This window comes from Pristis pectinata, chromosome 2 (genome assembly GCF_009764475.1).
Source record: "Pristis pectinata isolate sPriPec2 chromosome 2, sPriPec2.1.pri, whole genome shotgun sequence".
NCBI lineage: Eukaryota > Metazoa > Chordata > Chondrichthyes > Rhinopristiformes > Pristidae > Pristis > Pristis pectinata.
The window spans coordinates 8,431,703-8,456,974 of record NC_067406.1 but is presented as its reverse complement, the minus strand read 5'-3'; the positions used below and the strand labels follow the sequence as shown (position 1 = coordinate 8,456,974).

General features: G+C 48.3%; 1 protein-coding gene across 9 annotated transcripts in view; it reads left to right on the top strand.

Moving 5' to 3' along the window:
* The window catches only part of LOC127581620 (transcription factor COE3-like), a 408,223-nt gene that overhangs the window by 17,171 nt on the left and 365,780 nt on the right, over positions 1-25,272 (top strand). The gene's annotated exons all lie outside the window — the stretch shown is intronic.

Sequence of the window (25,272 nt, the reverse complement as noted above, 5' to 3'; positions counted from 1 at the left end):
GTCCATGGCTCATTGAAAGTGGCTACACAGGTAGATAGGGTGGTAAAGAAGGCTCATGGAATGCTTGCTTTCAGTAATCAAGGTATTGAGTACAGGAGTCAAGAAGTTGTGATCTCTATAGAACTCTGGTTAGGCCGCATTTAGAGTATTGCATGCAATTCTGCTCACTTCGCTATAGGAAGGATGTCAAAGCTTTATAGAGGGTGCAGAGGAGGTTTACCAGGATGCTGCCTGGATTAGAGGGGATGTGCTATCAGGAGAGACTGGACAAACTTGGGCTCTTTTTTCTAGAGCAGCGGAGGCTGAGGGGTGATCTGTTGAAAGTGTATAAAATTATGAAGGGCGTAGATAGGGTGGACAAGCAATATCTTTTTCCCATTATTGAGCGATCCAACACCAGAGGGCATTTAATGTGAGAGGGACTAGGTTCAGAAGAGACGTGAGGGGTAAGTTTTTTACTGAGAGAGTGGTGGATGCTTGGAATGCGTTGCCTGATAGGTGGTGGAGGCAAAATTTATTGGGGGGCTTTTAAGAGGGGCTTGGATGGGCACATGAATGAGAGGAAAATAAAGGGATATGGGCATTCTGTAGGCAGGAGGGAATAGCTATGTTGGCACAACATTGTGGGCCGAAGGGCCTATTCTGTGCTGTACCATTCTATGTTCCTTGTATAGTATATATTGCAACATATGTAATATACTGTAACATTAGTCATATAATATATTACAGTATATGTTGCATTAATTTAATTATGGGTAGTGTTAGGGTGATTATTCGATGAAGTGGATTATAGGAAATGCATGCAGAGTGATACGATGTGGGTAGCTATTTAAAATGGACATTTCTGACTTAGAGAAAAATCATTTTCCGGCCAATTCTCTGGGGGTAGAGCCCTTGTGTAACCTGGGAACTGCACGTACCACCAAAGAGTACTGTATTGTTCAGAATAAAAAAAAATTGCTGGTGTTGGGAATGCAAAATAAAAACAGAAAATGTGGGCTTATAACAGAAAATGGTGGGCTTATAATGGATGTCAGTACTTTGACCATTCACTGAGATGGACATAGAGATGTCAGGGAGGGGAAAGGAGGTGTTAGATATGGACCATGGCTGTAAACTGGCGGCAAGTGTTTCTATGCTGTCCAACTCGAGGACACTTTGAACCTTTTTATTTCAATTTCTGTCTCAAGCTGCCAGTTTATAAAGTCATCGCCATGGAGGCCAGGCAGCATCTACAGGGGGAGAAACAGTCAAAGTCCAAGGAACTGGTTGTCAGAAGCAGAGCTGAGACAGCAAGTGTGTTAAGATCCAGCGGGGGAGGGAGCAAGGCGTGAGAACGTCTATGATCTGGTGCTGACCCAAGCTGTCAAGTGACAATTACTTTATAGTGAATACAAAATAAACTGCTGGAGAAATTTAGGAGGTCGAGCAGCATCTGTGGTGGTAACGGGACGGTCAGCATTTCAGTCCTGATGCAGGGTCACGACCTGGAAAGTTGACCATCCCTTTGCCTCCGCAGGTGCTCCCTGACCTGCTGAGTTCTTCCAGCAGTCCCGATCTACTCAGATCTGCCTACATCCACCCCAGCCCCCCCCCCCCCATCACCCTGTTTCTTTCCCCTCCTCCACCCACCCCATCTGCCCCTCACCCACACACCCCTCCCACTGGGTCCTCTCCCCCCCCACTGTTCCCATCTCCCCTCCCCACCTCCCTTATTTGATTCCATGCTCCACCTTCCTCTCCCAGCAGATACCCCCATCTGCAGCCCTTCATTGCCTCCACCCATCACCTCCTGGCCTATTTCCTCTCTCCCCTCCTCCATCTGCCGATCACCCCTCCTCACCTGGATCCATCTATTTAGACTGGCCGTCTCCCCTCTACTCTTTCAATCCAGGTGAAGGGTCTCGACCCGAAACGTCGACTCCATTTCCCTTCACCGATGCTGCCTGACCTGCTGAGTTCCTCCAGCAGTTTGTTTTTTTTTGCTCCCGATTCCAGAATCTGCAGTCCATTGTGTCAATGATGACTTTATAAACTGGCGGCTTGAGACAGAAATTGAAATAGAAAGGTTCATAGTGTCCTCCAGTTGGACAGCATAGAAACACTTGCTGCCAGTTTACAGCCATGGTCCATATCTAACACCTCCTTTCCCCTCCCTGACATCTCTATCTCCATCTCAGTGAATGGTCAAAGTACTGACATCCATTATAAGCCCACCAGCTCCCACAAATGTCTCTACTACACCTTCTTCAAACCCACTTCCCATAAGGACTTCATTCTTATAGTTTCTTCCTCTCTGTGGTATGTGCTCTGATGCCAAGATTTTCCTTCTTGTGCCTTTTCTTTTTCCCTTAACAACGGCTTTTTCTCTGCCATAGTTGACAGGATCCTCAACCATGTATCTTTCATTTCGTGGGCTTCTGCTCTCACCACCTCTCTTCCCAGCCAGAGCAAGGACAGAGTTCCCCTTGTCTTCACCTTTCACCACAATGGCCTCCACAAGCATCCTGTCCGGATGCATCATGGCTTGGTATGGCAACTGCTCTGCCCGAGACTGCAAAAAATTGCAGAGAGTTGTGGACACAGCCCAGTCAATTGCACAAACCAACTGCCTGTCCGTTGACTCTGTCTACACTTCCTGCTGCCTTTATAAAGCAGCCATCAAGGACCTCTCCCACCCCGGTCATTCTCTCTTCTCCCCTCTCCCGTCGGGCAGAAGATACAAAAGCTTGAGAGCACGAACCACCAGACTCAAGGACAGCTTCTATCCTGCTGTTATCAGACTCCTGAATGAACCTCTCTTAAACTAAAAGATGAACTCTTTATCTCCCAATCTACCTTGTTGTGGCCCTTGCACTTGTCTGCCTGCACTGCATTTTCTCTGTAACTGTAATACTATATTCTGCATTCTGTTTTCTTTGTACTACCTCGATGTGTATGGAATGATCTGTCTGGATGACATGCAAAGAAAAGCTTTTCACTGTATCTCGGTACACGTGACAATAATAAACAAAAATCAATACCGTGGATCATCCTGCATAATTTTCGCCATCTCCAGTGAGATTCCAGTATCAGGCGCGTCTTCCCTTCCCCTTTCGGCATTCTGAAGGGACCATTCCCTCTGTGACTCCATCTCTTCAGTCTCCATCAACCATTCCTCTTCTCCTGATACTTTCACATACAACAGATAGAGAAGTAACCCCTGTTGCTTAGAGTCACAGAGTCATACTTCACGGAAACAGGCCCTTTAGCCCAACTTGGTATTGGTATTGGTTTATTATTGTCACTTGTACCGAGCTTGTGAAAAGCTTGTCTTACAAACCGATCGTACAGGTCAATTCATTACGCAGTGCAGTTACATTGAGTTAGTACAGAGTGCATTGATGTAGTACAGGTAAAAACAATAACAGTACAGAGTAAAGTGTCACAGCTGCAGAGAAAGTGCAGTGCAATAAGGTGCAAGGTCACAACAAGGTAGATCGTGAGGTCATAGTCCATCTCATTGTATAAGGGAACCGTCCAATAATCTTATCACAGTGGGGTAGAAGCTGTCCTTAAGTCTGGTGGTACGGGCCCTCAGGCTCCTGTATCTTCTTGCCTACCTGAGCTAGGCCCACTTACCTGCATTTGGCCCACACCCCTCTGAGCCTTTCCTTTCCAAATGCCTTTTAAATGTTGTAATTGTACCCCCCCCCACTGCCTGCACCCCCCCCCCCCCGCACCACTTCCTCTGGTAGCTCTGCTCAAGGAGCAGAGCAAATCCCAGGTTGAGAGTTGGACAACTGAAAACACTGATGGTAGACTGAAGAAGATGGACCAACACACAAAGGGCTGGAGGAACTTGTGGGTGAGGCAGATCTAGTGTAGTGGTTAGTGTAATGCTATTACAGCGCCAGCGACCCGGGTTCAATTCCGGCCGCTGTCTGTAAGGAGTTTGTATGTTCTCCCCGTGTCTGCGTGGGTTTCCTCCGGGTGCTCCGGTTTCCTTCTGCATTTCAAAGACGTACAGATTAGGAAGTTGTGGGCATGCTATGTGGTACTGGAAGCGTGGTGACACTTGCGGGCTGCCCCAGAACACTATGCAAAAGATGTATTTCACTGTGTGTTTTAATGTACATGTGTCTAATAAACATATCTTATCTCATTATCTATGGAGGGAGGGAAATAGACAGTTGACATTTCAGGTTGAGACTCGTTGGCTTGACTTGTAGGAATCCAGGGAACTTGAGGCTGGAGGAGGATTCAGAGATAGGGAGTGAGTAAGGAGCTGAACAGATTCAAACATAAGAGGCATAGAGTCATGCAGCATGGAAACTGGCCCTTCGGCCCAACTTGTCCATGCCAACCAAGATGCCCATCTAAGCTAGACCCATTTGGCCCATATCCCTCTAAACCTGTCCCATCCATGTACTTATCCAAATTTTTTTTCAAATGTTGTTCATGTACCCGCCTCAACCACTTCCTCTGGCAGCTTGTTCCATATACTGACCACCCCCTGCGTGCAAAGGTTGGTCCTCAATTTTCTATTAAATCTCTCCCTTCCCACTGTAAAAGGATGGGGATTTTAACACAGTTGTTTCTGTTCAGGACTGGACTCTTGTTAGCATCTCTGTACAGAAGAGAAAGTAGTCTTTGGCTGTCTGGTGATATTGGAAATCCATAAATAGAGGCTTTCAACAGACTCATTAAAACAGACTCCACAAGCGGAAGCTGCCTTCCTTGTATCTCTGCACAGACGTGCACCCTTTCTATTTCCTGTATGACCGGAGCAATCTAGACCTGCTCTGTCATATTTTATTAAGTAGTTTATTGGGTTTTACATAGATGCGAGACTTCCATTGTATACCGACCAGATATGTTCCGTTTCCAGAGTTTGTGAAGGGTGGCATAGTGGGCAAATTGTAGAGCTAACATCCAGGTTCTGGACCATTGTCATCTGCTTGACTCTCACCACGGCAGCTGTTGACTTTAGATTCATGTAATTTAAATCAATCTGGAATTTAGCAAAGACATAGTCTCAGCATTGAAAGCCATGCGGTAAAACTCTCTTATTCATTACTGTCCTAGAGACTAGACAGTTTGGGTCTGTTTTCCTTGGAGTGTAGATGAATGAGGGGTGACCTTATTCAAATTTATAAGATCCCAAGGGATTTTGGCAGGGTAGATGTTGAGATGTTTTCACAAATAGGAGAGTCATGGAGAAGGGGACAGTCACTTAAAACTGAGGTGCGGAGAAATTTCTTCTCTCAGAGGGGAGTGAATCCCTGGAATTCTCTGCCCCCCAAGGGTGGGGGAGGCCAGATCATTAGACACATTTAAGGTGGAGATGAGATAAGATATTTTTATTAGGTACATGTACATCGAAACACGCAGTGAAATGCATCTTTTACGTAGAATATTCTGGGGGCAGCCCACCAGTCGCCTCACTTCTGGCACCAACATAGCATGCCCACAACTTCCTAACCCGTACGTCTTTGGAATGTGGGAGGAAACCGGAGCACCCGGAGAAAACCCACGCAGACACGGGGAGAACATACAAACTCCTTACAAAAAAATGGCTGGAATTGAACCTGGGTTGCTGGCGCTGTAATAGTGTTACACTAACCTCTTCTACACTACCATGCCTGATAGATAAATATCGGGGAATTGAGCATTATGGAGCTCTGGGGAATTGGCACAGAAGAGGAGTTGAGGCCAGTATAGATTGGTTACACCAGGGATTTGTGGAACTTTTATATGTCAGGATGTACCAAACCAATTTTACAGCTCCTGAGATGTACTCACTGTTGTAATGTGGCAGACGTGTGCACAGTAAGTTCCCATAAACAGCATGCTCTTGATGGATAGGAGGTGGTTATTGTTGATGCTGGTTCAAGGGCATATATTGGCCAAGAGAGAGAATACCCTAGCTTGTTTTACTTGTGTCAAAGGACCTATTCTATTGGCCACTGTGCTGCACTTCCATTGGTGACCATGTCCTCAACACCAAAGGCCCCAAGCTTTGGAGTTCCCTCCCTAAACCCCTCCACCTCCCCACCCGTCTTTAAGATAGCTGTGGGTACATGGAACGAGCTGCCAGAGGAAGTGGTAGAGGCGGGTACAGTTACGACATTTAAAATACATTTGGACGGGTATTGGATAGGAAAGATTGAGAGGGATAATGGGCCAAATGCTGGCAAATGGGACTACCTCAGGAAGACACCTTGGGCCAAAGGGCCTGTTTCCGTGCTCTATAATTCTATGATTCTAAAACGCACCAACCTCTTTCACCAAGTCTTTCACCATGTCCTAATCCTTTGATGCCACCACTACCACTTGCCTTCTGATGTCTTGCTCTGTTAGAGGTCCTATGTATATGCGAGTTTTTGATTCCCACCTGAGAGGACAAAAAGGTCTTTGTTTATTCATCTGACCTGAAGAACGTCACCTCCGCCAGCGTAGTACTCCCTCGGGACTGTACCGGAAGGGCCAGCCGAGATTTATTATTTCTGTTCGAGCCTCGGGAGTGGGAACTTGAATCAAGAGCCTTTATGAGTGAAGTGTGTTACCCACCGAATCAAAGCCAACTCCTAGGAATTAAAAATGTGATGACTGCAGCAAAACCATGGGGACACCTCCACGCACCATCCTGATGTGAGAGTACCTTCGTCATTGCTGGGTCTAAATCTCAGAGTCATAGAGTGATACAGCATGGAAACGGGACCTTCGGCCCAACTCATCCATGCCGACCATGGTGCCCACTAAGCTAGTCCCATTGACCTGCATTTGGCCCATTTCCCTCTAAGCCCTTCCTATCCAAGTATTTGTCCAAATATTATGTCCAAATTAATGTTATTATCTTGGGAATTCTGACCCAATAGCACTTGGGGAACGTTTACCAGAAGGACTGGGAAAGGTCAAGAGGCAGGTCAGCACCCTTCTTGAGGGCAGGTAGTGACGAACAGTAAATGCTGGCCTTGACAGTGAAGGCTCACGTCCCATAAGTAAACCATCTACAGGTGCTTCTCTCTTACAGGCCACCAGAGGGCATTTGGACTACCATTCGTACCTCAGGTACCAGGTGACGAAACCATTCCCTGGAGGCAGTCTAGGTACTTGCTTTGGCCTCTACGTTTCTCCACCATGACCGCATATCAAGGGACTTTTCCCAGTTACGCATGCAGATAGGGTTGATTTAAGGGAACAGGGGCATGGCCCAATGGGGAGAGACTGAGCTGGATTAGAAGAGCAAAACACAAACTACAGATGCTGGAATTCGGAAATAAAAACCTGGAGATACTCATCAGGTCAGCCAGCATCTGCGGAGAGAGAAAAACAAGAGTGAACATTTTAGGTCAATGACCCTTCAAGGACATTGTTCTGAGATATTAAATCTGTTTCCCTCTCCACAGATACTGCCTGATCTGCTGAGTATTTTTGGTTTTCATTTGAACAGGATTAGTCTTTCACTGAAATGTGATACACATCTGGATGTTGGAGGAATCAAGGGATATGGGGATAGTGCAGGAAAATGGTTTTGAGGTCGGAATTCAACTGTGATCTTATTGAATGGGGAACAGTATTAAGGGACCAATAATCTATACCTGTCAGTACCTTTTATGCTCTTTGGTTTTCATGTTTGGTCTGTTGAGTTTATACCAGCAGCTTATAAGAGCACCAATCTCCACCATCTCCCCAGAGCCCTGCAAATTTTTTCCTTTGGGAAATGAAATTGGAATTAGTTTATTATTGTCGCTTGTACCGAGGTACAGTGCAAAACTTGTCTTGCATACCGTTCATACAGATCAACTCATTACACAGTGCATTGAGGTATTACAAAGTAAAATAATACAGAGTGCAGAGTAAAGCGTCACAGCTACAGAGAAAGTGCAGTGCAGGTAGGCAATATGGTGCAAGGTCATAACGAGATGGATTGTGAGGTCAAGAGTCCATAAGGGAACCATTCAATAGTCTTCTATCCAATAGCGGGATAGAAGCTGTCCCTGAGCCCGGTGGTACGTGCTTTCAGGCTTTTGTACCTTCTGCCCAATGGGAGGGGGGAGAAGAGAGAATGACCGGGGTGGGTGGGGTCTTTGATCATGCTGGCTGCTCTACCGAGGCAGCGAGAAGTATAGACAGAGTCCATGGAGTGGAGGCTGGTTTTCATGATGTGCTGGGCTGTGTCCACAACTCTCTGCAGTTTCTTGAGGTCCCTGGCAGAGCAGTTGCCATACCAAGCCGTGATCATCCAGATAGGATGCTTTCTATAGTGCATCGCTAAAAGTTGGAAATGTCAAAGTGGACATGCCAAATTTCTTTAGGTTGCTGAAGAAGCAGAGGCAGTGGTCAGCCTTCCTGGCAGTGGCGTCTAGGTGGTTGGACCAGGACAGGCGATTGGTGATACTTACCAATACTTTCAAATACCTACCTGCTCCACTTTGAACACAGTAATTGAATTTACCTCCACTACTCCCCATTCCAGAACCTAGAGGAAGGGCTCCATCATCTTCAGGATGTTCAGGGTGAAGGCAGATTGAGTCTTAGTGTTATACAGCAGGGAAACAGGCTCTTCGGCCCAACTTATCCATGCTGACCAAGGTGCCTAACTGAGCTTGTCCCTTTTGCCCGCATTTGGCCCATATCCCTCTAAATCTTTGCTATCCAAGTACCTGCAGAAAAGCCTTTTGAATGTCATAATTGTACCTGCCTCTACCACTTCCTCTGGCAGCTTGTTCCATATACTCATACTCTGTGAAAAAGTTGCCCCTCTGGTCCCTTTTAAATCTTTTCCCTCTCACTTCATACCTATACCCTCTAGCTTTCAAGTTTCAGGTTTCAAGTACTTTCAAGTTTTAACTAACTACTCTAGTTTTGGACTCCATGACACTGAGGAAAAGACTGTGGCCATTCGTCTTATCTATGCCCCTCATGATTTTATAAACCTCTATCAGGTTACCCCTCAGCCCCCTACGCCCCAGGGAGAAAACTCCTAGCCTATCTCCAGACATGTGAAGTTAGGTCACAGATCAGTCATGGTGTTGAATACTGGAACAGGCTCAGAGACTAATTTGCCTGGCTGTAACCTTATGTTAGTGGAAACGAGGGTGGCTCACTTTGTTAGCCTTGAGAATGAGCATACAAATAGGTTTAAGTGTATGCTGCTGTTCTGGGGATATGAGCACACACAGATGCACTAAATCATGTGGTAATATTCTGTTCTGTTTACCAACAGTAACAGCCCCACAAAGGTGAAGGGCATAGAAGTAGCTTATCAGTTTAGGAATGAGAATGCTCAATCCTCATTTTCAAATCAATCCAAGACATTAGCCCCTCCATATCTCTCTGTAATCATCTCTAATTCTATAATTTTCCCAGATCTCCGTCCTCCTTTAATTCTGACGTCAACTCCTCTTCTGTGCCAGTTCTCTGTAGCCCTGAATTCCCTGAGGCATATAGATTTATACAGCACAGAAACAGGCCTTCAGCCCAATATGTCCTGGCTGGCCTTTTGCCCAAGTGTACTGCATTGAGACCTTATTGTTCTTTGCCTTGCCTGTTTATGTATCTGTCTAAATGTCTCTTAAAGCTGGTTATTGGTATTGGTTTATTATTGTCACTTGTACCGAGGTGCAGTGAAAAACTTGGCTTGGATACCGTTCATATAGATCAATTCATTACACAGTGCATTGAGATAGTACAAGGTAAAACAATACAGAATGCAGAGTAAAGTGTAACAGCAACAGGGAAGTGCAGTGCAGGTAGACAATAAGGTGCAAGGTCATAACAAGGTAGATTGTGAGGTCAGAGTCCATCTCATCGTATAAGGGAACCGTTGAATAGTCTTATCACAGGGGGGTAGATGTATCTGATTTTGCCATGTCCTCTGGCAGCGCGTTCCAGATATCAACCACTCTGAGCAAACACTTTCCCCTTAGATCGCCCTTAAAACTCCCTCCTCTCGCCTTAAAACTTTGCTCTCTTGTTTTTGATGCCTCTACCATGGGGAGAAAATGACTATCTTGTTTGTGTCTCTCAAAATCTTTTATACTTCTATCAGGGGTCACCGGTCAGCTTCCTTTGCTCCAGGGAAAGGAGCCCTGAGCTATCAAAAGTTTAACTACTTCCTTTTTAACTACCCTCAATATTTAGCCTCCATAACCTTCCAAGGTAGAGAGTTCCAGAGATCCACTATGCTCTGTGGATTCCACATCAAAGTCGAGTTTGTCACATGTACAAATCCATGTGTGCACAGGTGCAATGAAAAACTTACTTGCAGCAGCATCACAGGCACATAGCATCATGTAAGCAGCATTCACAAGTAAAACGTAAACTAAACTTATAGACAATTTTTACAAGAAAGAACACAATTAGAACAAAAAAAAACAAAGTCCATTTTAATACAAAGTGATCAAAGTGGTCATAGACACAGATTCTGCAGATGTTGGAATCTGGAGTAACACACACACAAAAAGTGCTGGAGGGACTCAGCAGGTCAGGCAGCATCCGTGGAGGGAAATGAACAGTCGACGTTTCGGGCCGAGACCCTTCATCAGGACTAGAAAGGAAGAGGGCAGAAGCCGGAACGAGAAGGTGGGGAGAGGGGGAGGAACACACGCAGGCAGGGGACAGGTGAGTTCAGGTGAGGGGGGTAGGTGGGTGGATGGAGATGTAAGAAGCTGAGAGGTGACAGGTAGAAGAGGCAAAGGGCTGAAGAAGAAGGAATCCGGTCGGAGGGGGCAGTGGACCATGGACTAAAGGGAAGGAGGTGGGGGAGAGATGGGCAGGTCATTAGGGCGGGGGGAAGGGGAATGAGAAGGGGGAGGGGGCCATGGGAATGAGGGAAGACAAAGTGTGGGGAGAAGAGGGGAGGGGTTACCAGAAATCAATGTTGAGGCCGTCAGGTTGGAGGCTACCAAACTGCACCTGACCTCACCGTGACAGTAGAGGAAGCCATGGATAGGCATGTCAGTATGGGAGTGGGATGTGGAATTGAACTGGGTGGCCACAGGGTGGTCCTGCCTGTCGCGGCGGACGGATCGAAGGCGCTCGACGAAGTGGTCACCAAATCTGCGTCGGGTCTCACCGATGTAGGGAGGGAGCACTGGATGCAATAAGTGACGCGGACTCACAGGTGAAGCGCTTCCTCACCTGGAAAGACTATCTATGGTTCTGAATGGTGGTGAGGGAGGAGGTGTAGGGACAGGTGTAACGCTTGGTGCGGTTGCAGGGATAAGTGCCAGGAGGGTCATAGTGTCACTAAACTGTGGCATTGAGGTTTGTGCCGGTTGGTTCAAGAACCGAATGGTTGAAGGGAAGTAGCTGTTCCTGAACCTGGTGGTGTGGGACTTCAGGCTTCGGACCTCCTACCCGACGGTAGCTGCGAGAAGATGTCATGGCCCGGATGGTGGGGATCTTTGATGATGGATGTTGCCTTCTTGAGGCAGCACCTCCTGTAGATACTACCAATGGTGGGGAGGGATGTGTCCATAATATACGTGCATAGCTCAATTTTAAATGATTGCTCCCTAATCTTTTAACTATGACCCCTCATTTGAGATTCTCCCACTAGTGAAAATATCTCGATATCTACCATGCCATTCCTCTCAAGATCCTCTATGTTTCAATAAGATCACTGCTCAGTCTTCTAAACTCCAAAGAGCATTGATATAATTTTGTTAATTGTTTGTGATAGGCCAACTCTGTCAGCCCAGACAACAAACAATCTGCTGCAGGAACTCAGCAGGTCGAGCAGTGTCACAGATGGTGGGCAGGCACGGTAGTGTAGTGGTTAGCATAACGCTTTACAGCACGAGTGACCCGGGTTCAATTCCCACCACTGTCTGTGAGGAGTTTGTACGTTCTCCCCGTGTCTGCGTGGGTTTCCTCCAGGTGCTCCGGTTTCCTCCCACATTCCAAAGACATACGGGTTAGGAGGTTGTGGGCATGCTATGTTGATGCCGGAAGCGTGGCTACACTTGCAGGCTGCTCCCAGAACATTCTACACAAAAAGATGCATTTCACTGTCTTTCAATGTACATGTGACTAATAAAGAAATCTTGTCTCGCTGCTCGATCCACTGAGTTCCTCCAGCAGATTGATTGTTGCTCCAGATTCCAACATCTGCATTCTCTTGTTGAAAAACACAATGATGCTGGAAGAACTCAGCAGGCCAGGCAGCGTCCGTGGAGAAAAACAGGCAGTCAATGTTTCGGGTCAGGACCCTTCTTCAGGACTGAAGATAGGAAAAGGGGAAGCCCAATATATAGGAGGGAAAAGCAGAGCAGTGATAGGTAGATGAAAATGGGGAGGTGGGGTGGGCACAAGATGGTGATAGGTAGATGCGGATAAAAGATAGTGATAGGCGGGTGTGGGGGAGGAGGGGAGAGCAGATCCACCGTGGGATGGGTCAAAGATAAGAAGAGGGAAAAAGGGCTAGGAAAGGGAAGAAGAGAAGAAGCGTGGTTGGTGGGGGGGGGGGGGGGGGGGGATTACCTAAAGTGGGAGAATTCAATGTTCATGCCGTTAGGCTGCAAGGGTCCAAGATGGAAAATGAGGTGCTGTTCCTCCAGTTTGCACTTGAAAGACGGAAATTGTTTCTCTAGTATTTCTGTGGCCTCTTGTGTTTGTCACCTGATCCAGGAACTAGTCTACTCATGAGGAGCATCAGGAACTCAAAGAACGCAGGTGGGATGTTCATCCAGTTTATGAAAAGACTGCTTGACATTTTTCCATGTTTCCTTATTGCTTAGAAGGAGGCCATGTGGCCCATCGAGTCCCTGCCAGCTCACAGACCAATCCTAAACCTGATTTTTCCCTGTAATTTAGTCTCCGCCATGTTCCCATCAATTCTACCACTCACGGGGTATCTGGCAGGTGGTCAATTACCTCCAACCCACACGTCTTTGGGATGTGGGAGGAAACCAGAGCTCCCAGAGGAAACTCAGGTGGTCACAGGGAGAACGTGCAAACTCCACACACAGACAGTGCCGGCATCAGGACTGAACCGCTGTCACTGGCACTCTGAGGTAGTGGCTCTACTGGCTGTGGCGCTGTGCCAACTTTGTCGAAGTCCATACGAATATAACAAACAGAAGCATGGGTAGGCCATTCAGCCCTTCAAGCCTGCTTCAGCCTTTATTGCGATCATGGTTGGTCTTTCACCCAGTGGAATGAGCCCCACATTTCTTGATTCTCTTCATGACCAGAAATCCATTACTGGCTGTCCCCTTAAGGGTACTGTTCCTAAGAATTATCCATGAGCCAATTTCTCCGTAGGTCAGAACCACCTGCTTTCCATAGCTACCCATATTATTTTGCTCTACATACACTTGCTATAATTCTTTCATTTCATACAATAATCACCCTAACACTGCCCATAATTAATCTAATGGAATATATACACTGAATGCACTCAGCAAATGGACAGTTGGAGGGTCTCGACCCATAACGTCAACTGTCCATTTCCCCCCACAGATGCTGCCTGACCTGCTGAGTTCCTCCAGCGTTTTGTCTGTTGCTCCAGATTCAAGCATCTGCAGACTCTTGTGTCTCCATGCACTGTAACCAGTCATTAATGACTACCATGAAATATTTAATTATTATTATTACCAGCTTGAAAAATGCTTTAAAAATGTATGGGAGAATTTGCTTGAAGTCTGATTTCCTTAAGTCACATCATTTGTATTGGTATTGGTTTATTATTGTCACTTGTACCGAGGTACAGTGAAAAACTTGTCTTGCATACCGATCGTACAGGTCGGGGAGCCCCTATACTTGACTTCCTCCAGTTTCCTGTTGAACTTCACACAATGTCTCTTGACCTCTGACCGTCTAACCATTCCTTGCACTTATTTCAGGACCTTTTCCCATTATCTTTTAGTGGAAATAGAAAGTTCCGGAAACACTCAGCAGATCAAGTAGCACCTGTGGGGAGAGAAACAGAGGTAATGTTTGAGGTCAATGACCCAGTTCTGATGAAGTGTCATTGACTTGAAACATTAACTATGCTTCTCTCTCCACAGATGCTGCCTGACCTGTTAAGTATTTCCAGCACTTTCTGTTTTCATTTCATTCTTCCAGTATCCATGGATTTTTGATTGTCAAATCCCTTAACTGCTAATTTCTGCATGGAAACGTGGGAATTTTCACCAGCTCTATTGAGTGCTGTTTGAATGAGCTGTCATTCAGTTTCATTTAGTCTCACCCGACTCATTCTTTCTCCAAACCTCTGCAAATAGCTCCCCTCAAAAAGTAACATATGATAAATTGGTTTATTATTGTCACATGTACTGAGGTACAGTGAAAAACTGTTTTGCATGCCATCCATACACAGCATTTCATTGCAACCGTGCATTGAGGTAGTACAAGGGAAAACAATAACAGAATGCAGAATAAAGTGTTACAGTTACAGAGAAGGTGCAGTGCAGGTAGACAATAAGGTACAAGGCCATAATGAGGTAGGTTGTGAGGTCAGGAGTCCATATTATTGTACTAAGGAACTATTCAGTAGTCTTATAACAGTGGGATAGAAGCTGTCCTTGAATCTGGTGGTACGTGCTTTCGGGCTTTTGCATTTTCTGCCCGATGGAAGGGGCGAGAAGAGAGAATGTCTGGGGTCTATAGTATTGGGATTGGTTTATTATTGTCACTTGTACTGAGGTACAATGAAAAACTTGTCTTGCATACCATTCATACATATCAATTCATTACACAGTGCATTGAGGTAGTACAAGGTAAAATACAGAATGCAGAGTAAAGTGTAACAGTTACAGAAAAAGTGCAGTACAGGTAGACAACAAGGTGCAAGGCCACAACAAGGTAAACTGTGAGGTCAGAGTCCATCTCATCGTATAAGGGAACCGTTCAATAGTCTTATCACCGTGGGATAGAAGCTGTCCTTGAGCCTGGTGGTACGTGCCCTCAGATCTTTGATTATGCTGGCTGCTTTCCCGAGGCAGCAAGAAGTGTAGGCAGAGTCCATGGATGGGAGGCTGGTTTCTGTGATGCGCTGAGCTGCGTCCACAACCCTATGTAGTAATATTATAATCTAATATTTCCAGTAATATTGAGCAGCGAGGTTCTTTCAACCTCTTCAAGAATGTTGTGGCCTCAAAATCTGATAATTTACTGTTGTTTGTTTTTGTAATACATGATTGTAAGTGAATAAGAACATAAGGAAATGGGAGCAGGATCTGACCATTCAGCCCCTCAAGCCTGCTCTGCTATTCAGTATGATCATGGCTGATCTACCCTAAGTCCCAACTCCTCTTCTGTGCCAGTTCTCCATAGCTCTCAATTCCCTCATCTTTTAAAAATGTATCTCCTTCGTCTTCAAGTAACTCCAACAGTCTACCCTCCACAAGCCTCTGGGTAGAGAATTTCAGAGATTCACCACTCAGGTGAAACGCCTCAATAACCATTCCTGAGTCATGCTTTGAATTTGATAGGCACTTCCCAGTTTAAAATAGTCATAGAATAATACAGCATGGAAACAGGCCCTTTGGCCCAACTGGTCCATGCCAACCACAGCATCCTCCCTGATAGTCCCAGTTGCCCATAACCCTCAAGCCTCTCCCCTCTATTTACCTGTCCAACTGCCTTTACAAATGTTGCAATTGTACCCGCCTCGACCACTTTCTCTGGCAGCTCATTCCAGGTACTCACAACCCTCTGTGTAAAGAAGCTACTGTAGCCGCATGCAATGCGCTACTAAAGGAACACACGGAGGCAGAGAGTGCTGAACTCAAAAACCCTTCACTGATTCAAAATCGCGCGCTTCAATCTCGCATCCCGTGGGCCCCTGCGACCCGCGAGGCGGACATGACGTCCAGCTGTCCCCGGAGGGTCCAGCCCGAGTGGGTAGTTCCAAACGCGCTACTGCGTGTCTGCCTGTGGCTTCCGATGGCGGTTCGAGTCCTGCATGTGCAGGCCGCCACACCACAAACCCACCCTCCCCCCCCCCCCACCCCCCCCAGAAGCATCCGTCGAGGGAATGGAGCCCCCAGTCTGTGTGGCTTGCCTGAGTGGCCGGCCTCACCAGTGCGGTGCAGGTACCCTCACTGGTTGCTCAATGTCCAAGTGCGCCGGTTTGAGGCGGTCCACTGTAAAAGTCTTTTCCCGGCCACCCACGTCCACGACACACATGGATCCATTGTGCTGGATCACCTTGAAGGGTCCCTCGTACGGCTGCTGTAGAGGTAACCTGTGCATGCCCCTGCGAATAAAAACATACTCACAGACTCAGAGGTCTTTAGGGGTGAAGGATGGCGTAGGACCATGCCTGGAGGTCGGGACCGGTGCCAGGGTCCCTACCTTGTCCCGCAGCCTTCTTAGCACCGCTGCTGGAGTTTCTTCCAAACCTCGGGCCTCTGGTATGAACTCGCCCGGGGCCATCAGGGGGGCGCGGTAGACCAATTCCGCCGAGGAGGTGCCCAGGTCCTCCTTGGGGGCTGTGTGGATGCCCAGTAGGACCCAGGGAAGCTCATCTGTCCAGTTGGGGTCCCTGAGGCGCGCCATCAAGGCCGACTTGAGATGCCGGTGGAATCGCTCTACCAAACCGTTGGACTGGGGATGGTATGCTGTGGTGTGATGCAGCTGAGTGCCCAGGAGCTGCACCAGTGCTGTCCACAAACCAGACGTGAACTGCGCACCTCTGTCGGAGGTGATGTCCGTTGGGAGACCGAACCTGGCGATCCAGTTTGCAATGAGCGTCCTGGCGCAGGACTCAGTGGACGTGTCTGCGAGCGGTACGGCTTCCGGCTATCTGGTGCACCTGTCTACCATGGTAAAGATATACCTGGCGCCCCGGGAGACTGGCAGGGGGCTGACGATGTCCACGTGGATGTGTTGGAACCTCCCGTGCGTTGGCTGGAACTGCTGGAGGGGAGCCTTCACGTGCCGCTGGACTTTGGCGGTCTGGCAGTGTACGCAGGTCCTGGCCCAGTGTCAGACCTGTTTGCGCAAACCGTGCCAGACGAATCTGTCCACCACCAGCTTGATGGACGCCCGGATAGACGGGTGGGCCAGGTCGTGCAGCGTGTTGAACACCTGGCGCCTCCAGGCTGCTGGTACTACGGGTCGGGGTTTGCTGGTAGACACGTTGCACAGGAGTCGATCCGCTGCTGGGCCGATGGGGATGTCCTCCAACTGGAGCCCCGAAACGGCGGTGCGGTAAGCCGGGATCTCGGTGTCCGACCGTTGTACTTCTGCCAGTGCTGCGTAGTCTATTCCTGAGGACGATATGCCCGCTGAGTGGAGGCAGGGGCAAGACAGTGTGTCGGCGATGACGTTGTTCTTGCCTGCGATGTGGTGGACGTCCGTGGTGAATTCTGAAATAAAGGACAGGTGCCTCTGCTGCCGAGCCGACCATGGGTCCGATACCTTGGCCAGTGCGAAGGTGAGGGGCTTGTGGTCCGTATACACGGTGAACTCCCTTCCCTCGAGGAAGTACCGGAAATGCTGGACAGCCAGGTAGAGCGCTAGCAACTCTCTGTCGAATGCGCTGTACTTCACCTCTGGTGGCCGTGGGTGCCGGCTGAAGCAAGCAAGTGGTCGCCACTGGCCCTCAACGAGCTGCTCCAGGACTCCGCCGACTGCCGTGTTGGAAGTGTCGACTGTGAGTGCCGTGGGTACATCGACTCTCGGGTGCACTAGGAGGGCCGCCTTTGCCAGCGGCTCCTTGGCCTGCTTGAACGCCTCCATGGACTCCGCGTCCCATGCCACCTCTTTGGCCTTGCCGGCCATCAGGCTGAACGAGGGTCTCATGATTTGTGCTGCCACCGGCACGAACCGATGATAAAAGTTGACCATCCCTACGAACTCCTGCAGGCCCTTGACCATGCTGGGCTTGGGGAACTAGTGGATGGCCTCGACCTTGTCGGTAGGGGAACCGCGCCATGTGAGTTGACTCTGTGGCCCAAGAAGTTGATCTCCGTCAGCCCGAACTGGCACTTCGCCAGATTGATTGCCAGTCTGTGGTCGCTCAGGCGTTGGCAGAGCTGGTGCAAATGTGCCACGTGCTCTTGGTGCGAACTGTTGGCCACCAGGATATCGTCCAAGTAAATGAAAATGAAATCCAGGCCGTGTCCCACGAAGTCCATGAGACTTTGGAAAGTTTGGGCTGCATTCTTGAGACTGAAAGGCATCCTCAAGAATTCGAACAAGTCGAACAGGGTGATGAGGGCTGTCTTGGGCATGTCGTTGGGGTGCACTGGGATCTGATGGTATCCCCTGACCGTCGATTTTCAAGAAGGTGGTCACTCCATGCAGATTTGTCGTGAAGTCCTGGATGTGGGGTACTGGGTCGGCAGTTGTGGCGTCGTTGAGTCTCCTGTAGTCTCCGCAGGGCCTCAAACTTCCTGCGGATTTGGGCACCATGTGCAGTGGGGATGCCCACGGGCTGTCTGAGCGGTGTACGATTCCCATCTCTTCCATCTTACGGAACTCCTCCTTGGTGAGGTGGAGCTCGTCGGGTGGGAGCCTGCGAGCTCGGGTGTGCAGCGGCGGTCCTTGCGTGGGGATGTGGTGCTGCACACTGTGCTTGGGGTCGGCCTTGGAGAACTGCGGGGTGACTATGGAGGGGAATTCTGCCAACACCCTGGTGAATTCATTACCCGAGAGGGTCACGGAATCCAGGTGGAGGGCCGGTAGCTTGGCTTCTCCGAGCTGGAAAGTCTGTAACCTCTCGGCGTGGACCAAACGCCAGGCTTTTAGGTCGACCAGAGGCCGTTGGCTCGTAGGAAATCTGCCCCTAGTAGTGGCTGTGACACCGCTGCCAACGTGAAAGTCCAAGTGAAACGGCTGGACCCGAAACGCAGTGAGATAGTTCACGGGCCGTACATTCGAATACTGGTGCCATTTGCAGCAGTGAGTTCAGGGACTGGGACCGCGTTACGAGTGTCCATGTTCGAGGGGGGAAGTACGCTGACTTTGGCTCCGGTGTCTACCAGGAAGCGCCGCCCGAAGTGTTGGTCCCAGAGGTACAGGAGGCTGTCTCGGTGGCCAGCTGTCGTAGCCATTACCGATGGCTGGCCCCGGAGTTTCCCGGAAAAGCGTATGGTGGACGGCAGTGGCATGTGCCTGAACCCTATCTTTGGTGAAAGAAACACCATTATTCTGAACTTTCGTCTTTTTCCCCCATGTGTCTTGACGGCTCTGGTTGCGGGGCCTGGGCTTTGGGATGCATGCTCATGGCTAGGCCAATGGAGGCTGCTCCACGTTGCTTACTCTGCCAAAGGACGTCTGCTTTAGCCGCGACCCTGTGTGGGTCACTGAAATCCTCACTCGCGAGGAGGAGGCGAATGTCCTCTGGCATTTGCTCGAGGAACAACTGTTAAAATAAAAGGCATGGCTTATGGCCGTCCATAAGCGCCAGCATATCATTCATGAGCTCGGATGGCTTGCGGTCGCCCAGACCGTCCATGTGTAGGAGCCGTGCGGCCCATTCGCAGCGGGAGAGTCCGAAGGTACGGATCAGGAGCGCCTTAAGCTTAGTGTACCTGTCCTCTGTTGGTGGCTGGTTTAGGAAGTCGATGATCCGGCCTGCCGTGTCCTGGTTGGGTGCGCTGACCACGTAGTAGTACCGCGTGGTGTCGGCTGTAATATCTCTGATATTGAACTGGGCCTCAGCCTGCTCGAACCAAACGTGGGGCTGAGTGGCCCAGAAAGTCGGGAGCTTCAGACAGACCGCGCTGTGCGAGTTGCTCGAACTCATGGCTGGTCGCTGAGTCGCCGGCTCCAGACGCCGTCTGGTACATCGGGGTCACCAATGTAGCCGCACGCAATGCACTACTAAAGGAACACATGGAGGCCGAGAGTGCTGAACTCAAAAACCCTTTACTGATTCAAAATCGCGCGCTTAAATCTCCCATCCCATGGGCCCCTGTGACCCACGGGGCGGACGTGACATCCGACTGTCCCTGGAGGGTCCACCCCGAGCGGGTAGTTCCAAACGCGCTACTGCATGTCTGCCCACGGCTCCCGATGGCGGTTCGAGTCCCGCGTGTGCGGGCCGCCACACTACCTCTCGGGTCTCTTTTAAATCTCTCCCTTTTAATCTTGTATCTGTGCCCTCCAGTTATGGACTCCCCAACCCTGGGGAAAAGACTAGGACCGTCCACCTTATCCATACCCCTCGTGATTTTATTAACTTCTATGAGGTCGTCCCTCATCCTCCTTCGCTCCGAGGAATAAAGATCCAGTGTGGCCAACCTTTCCCTATAACTCAGGCCCTCTAGTCCTGACAGCATCCTCGTAAATCTCTTCTGCACCCTCTCCAGCTTGACAATGTCTTTCCTATAACAGGGTGACCAAAACTGTGCACAATACTCCAAGTGCGGCCTCACCAATGACTGAAATAACTGCAACATAATGTCCCATCTCCAACACTTGAAGCCCTGACTGATGAAGGCCAGTGTGCTAAATGCCTTCTTCACTACCCTGTCTACTTGCCAGGCCGCTTTCAGCGAGCTGTGCACTTGTACTCCCAGGTCTCTCTGTTCCACAACACTCATCGGTGCCCTGCCATTCACTGTATAAGCCCTACCCTGGTTTGACTATCCAAAATGCATCACCTCACACTAATCTAACGGTAGTGTAGCGGTTAGCGTAACGCTATTACAGCGCCAGCGACCCGGGTTCAATTCCGGCTGCTGGCTGTAAGGAGTTTGTACGTTATCCCTGTGTCTGCGCGGGTTTCCTCTGGATGCTCCAGTTTCCTCCCACATTCCAAAAGACGTACAGGTTAGGAAGTTGTGGGCATGCTGTGTCGGCACCGGAAGCGTGGTGACACTTGCGGGCTGCCCCCAGAACACTCTACGCAAAAGGTGCATTTCACTGTGTGTTTTGATGTACATGTGGCTAATAAAGAAATCTTAAAAAAAATACATTTGCCGTTCCTCAGCCCAAAATGAAAAAATATTGCTGGAAACACAAAACAGGTCAGGCAGTATCTATGGAGAGAGAAACAATGTTTTAGGCCTCGTTAACTGTTTTTCTCTCTATGCAGGTGCTGCCTGAACTGCTGAGTATTTTCAGCAGTTGCCGTTTTTTGTATCTTGATTTCCCTCTGTCGATTGTACGTGCCTGTCTAATCCAGTTTCCACACCACTTGTATATCAAGTGATATCATACCCGATACACCATTCACTTAACAGCATCCTTCAAGAAATTAATTTGCTTTGTTCTGGGAGTGACAAGCGTTGGCAGTCTTGATACCATTTCTTTAAAAGCATAACACAAGACTGCAACTGACTGAGTCCCAGTATTACCTGTTATCCCCGTCCACCCATTCTCTCGCCACCCTCACTTCCCTCCCACACCCAACTGTCCCAGCTTAGTGCTAATTTGCCCTGACTCTTCCATTGCCATGGCAACACAGTTTTTTTTTATTCCATTCGCAGGCTGAGCCAGCATTTAATCGCCCATCCCTAGTTGCCCTTGGGAAGGTGGTGATGAGCTGCCTTCTTGAACCACTGCAGTCCTTGAGGTGGGGGTAGACCCACAGAGCTGTTAGGGAGGGAGTTCCAGGGCTTTGGCCCAGCGACGGTGAAGGAACAGCGATATATTTCCAAGTCGGGATTGGTGTGGGGTTTGGAGGGCAACTTCCAGTGGGTGGTGTTCCTCATGCTTTTGCTGCCCTTGTCCTTCCAGCTGGGAGGGGCAGTGGGTTTGGAAGGTGCTGTCTAAGGAGTCTTGATGAGATGCTGCAGTGCATCTTGTAGATGGTTCAAACTGCTGCTACTGTGTGTCAGTGGTGGAGTGAGTGAATGGGTGTGGATGGGGTGCCTATCAAGTGAGCTGCTATGTCCTGTGTGGTGTCGAGCTTCTTGAGTGCTGTTGAAGCTGTACTCATCCTGGCAAGTGGAGAGTGTTCCATCACACTCCTGGCTTGAGCCTTGTAGATTGTGGACAGGGTTTGGGGAGTCAGGAGGTCAGTTACTCACCACAGGATTCCCAGCCTCTGACCTGCTCTTGTAGCCACATTGTTGAGACCCCAATTTTCACCGCTCCACACTTCCAGCCTGCAGCCCACACCTCATGCCCTAATAGAGCTTCCGACCCCGGTCTACACCCCTCCACCTCTCGTGACTCTTCAGGAGCTCCAGCGATGCTGGTGTTTGTCGCGATGGGTCCATGGTTGAAGCAATCATTGGTATGACACACTGTGATCGTGTTGCAAGGTTTTACAATGGAGTGTGGTTTCCTGGCCTGTACTTCTTTGCAAGCGGTACAGGCAGGACAAAGGTCCTAAAGGGTGGAAGAAAATACAGGGAGTTTTTGAACTGCAAAGAGTTTAAACCAAGTGGGTTTCCTCCCACCTCCCAAAGGGTTAATTGGACATTGTAAATTGGTTCTTAGTTCAGGTAGATGGCTCAAGGAGGAATTGATGAACGTGTGTGAGAGAGAGTAAGTTGCAAGGGTGTCAGGAAATAAGGAGAGGGAGAATGGGACTACACACAAAACGCCAGAGGAACTCAGCGGGTCAGGCAGCATCTACGGAGGGAAATGCACAGCCGATGTTTCGGGTCGAGACCCTTCGTCGGAATAGAACTGTTGGGATTGCTCCCCTGGAAGCCAGCATGGATGCGATGGTTGGAATGTCCTCCCATATTCTTATAAATATACATTTAGACAGGCAGGTGCATAAGTAGATTTAGGTAGATGTATATTGGTTTATGCTAATATATAGATAGATATAAATAATCACAGCCAAATGGACTAATGCTTCAATATCTTTAGAAATAATCAAAATTGTTAAGTGCAGATAGATATAATAAGAAAGATAAAGCAGTAGATATACATGCAAGATATACAAGAAGAAAGAGAGATGGAGATTAATAACTGGAGAGAGATAAGCTATCGACAGATAAATAGGTAAGCAAATTATGGGTAGAGCTATATACGAAGAAGTAGATCAGCGGATAGAGAGGGAAATGTTGATAGATGGATGAAAGTGGGGAAAGATTTAGAGTAATGAATGATAGGAACACAGATAGATGGATCAATATCACATAGACAAAGAAGTGGTGTTCAAACGATCGATAAGATGTAAAATCATCCTGTGGCAGATATCATTTAGTTGCTGCCTGCTTTCGCTGTTCTAGGTCCTGGAGGCAAGAAGCCATATTTCTTCATAAGCTGGGTGTCATTGCATGTGTACAGTCCTAATAGTTTTCAATTTGCTGCTAACTCCACCAATACATTCCTTTATTTCAATCCATCTAGTTTAATATTTCTGTGGGCACCAGACAGAGATGGTTTTGTACTACAAGGCCCTTTGCAATCAGCTGTCCTCTGCTTGCCCCCTCCTTTTGCCACCCACATCCTAACCATGGGAGCATCTAAGCAGAAGATCCAAAAGCTTGAGAGCAGATACCACCAGGCTCAAGGACAGCTTCTTTCCTGCAGTTATCACACGGTAGTGTAGTGGTTAGCGTAACTCTATTACAGCGCCAGCGACTCGGGTTCAATTCCGGCCGCTGTCTGTAAGGAGTTTGTACGTTTTTCCTGTGTCTGCGTGGGTTTCCTCCGGGTGCTCCCATTTCCTCCCACATTCCAGAGACGTACGGGTTAGGAAGATGTGGGCATGCTATTGTTGGGTTCGACTGTTTTAAGTAGCTTCTTAAAATGTATAGTGTTTACCTCAAGTGGCTGCACAAGGAATGGCCGCTTCCTAGCTTATTGGTTTGTCCATCAGGTGAATATGTTTTCTCATTGGTTGGTTCTGCCACAGGTATCTAATAGGTTTTCTGATTGGACTATTGTTAGCTAAGGAGTACCTCTTATCTTGGGTATAAAAGGTGTCGCTTTTTGTTAATCACTCTCTTGCTTATCTCTCTCTCTTGCCTCTATCTCTCTATCTCTATCTCTCTCTCTTGCCTCTATCTCTCTCTATCTCTATCTCTCTCTCTTGCTCTCTTTCCCCCCCCACCCCCCACCCCAGCCCTAGCTCATCTTTAGTTCCTTTTGTCTCGGCTCATCTCCCAGCAGTAAAGCTAGTGCCATGTGCTCTGTGACTGTTTCTTTGTTTTAAACTTTTCCAATAAAAGTTTGTGAAGCACCAAGTTGTTTTCAACTCATTCGTGGACTCCTGAAAGAACCTGCGGATTCAAAAATAACCGGATCTGACACTATTTTGGTGCCGGAAACGTGGCAACACTTGCGGGCTGCCCCCAGAACACTCCACGCAAAAGATGCATTTCACTGTGTGTTTCGATGTGCATGTGACTAACAAAGATATCTTGTCTTAGCAGGCTCTTGAATGGACCTCTCATACACCAAAAGATGAACTCTTGATCTCTCAGTCTACCTTGTCATGACCCTTGCACTTTGTTTGTCTACCTTCACTTCTGGTCACCCATAGAACCATAGAACAATACAGCACAATACAGGTCCTTCGGCCCACCATGTTGTGCTGACCTTCAAACCACTCCTAAGACTATCTAACCCCTTCCTCCCACATATCCCTCTATCTTAACCCTATTATAGGAAGGATGTGGAAGCTATGGAGAGGATCCAGAAGAGATTTACCGGGATGCTGCCTGGATTAGAGGCCAAGTGCTGTAAGGAGAAGTTTGGACAATCTTGGGTTGTTTTCTCCAGAGCAGCAGAGGCTGAGGGGAGACCTGCTAGAGGTTTATAAGATTACGTGAGGCATAGATAGTGTAGACATTCAGTATCCTTTTCCCAGGGTCGAAATGTCTAATACTAGATGGCATGCAAGGTGTAAGTTCAAAGGAGATGTGCGGGGCAAGTTTTTTTACACAGCAGGTGGTGGGTGCCTGGAATGCACTGCCAAGGGCTGGTGGTGGAGGCAAATACGATAGAGGCATCTAAGACGCTCTTAGATAGGCTCATGAATATGCAGAGAATGGAGGGATATGGACATTGTGTAGGCAGAAGGGACTAGTTTAGTTAGGCATTTAATTACTAGTTTAATTAGCTTGGCACAACATTGTGGACTGAAGGGCCTCCTCGTGCTGTATTGTTCTTTCCTCTAGAATGCAGTGTAAAGTGTTGCAGTTACAGAGATAGTGCAGGCGGACAATAAGGTGCAAGGGCCACGATGAGGTGGATTGTGAGGTCAAGAGGTGGAAATATGGAAAAGGTTGAGGCACCTCCCAGACTCCAGTGACTCAGTACCCTTGCACGAAACCTAAACAAGGAGCCAGTATTTACAAATGGTCTTTTGCAACTTTAGGTTAATTTTGAACATTTTGCAGAGAGCAAAGGTTGAAAGGTTGGAAGCAGGGTTGTTGTTGGAATGTTGAAAACATGGCAACCAATCTGTGCACA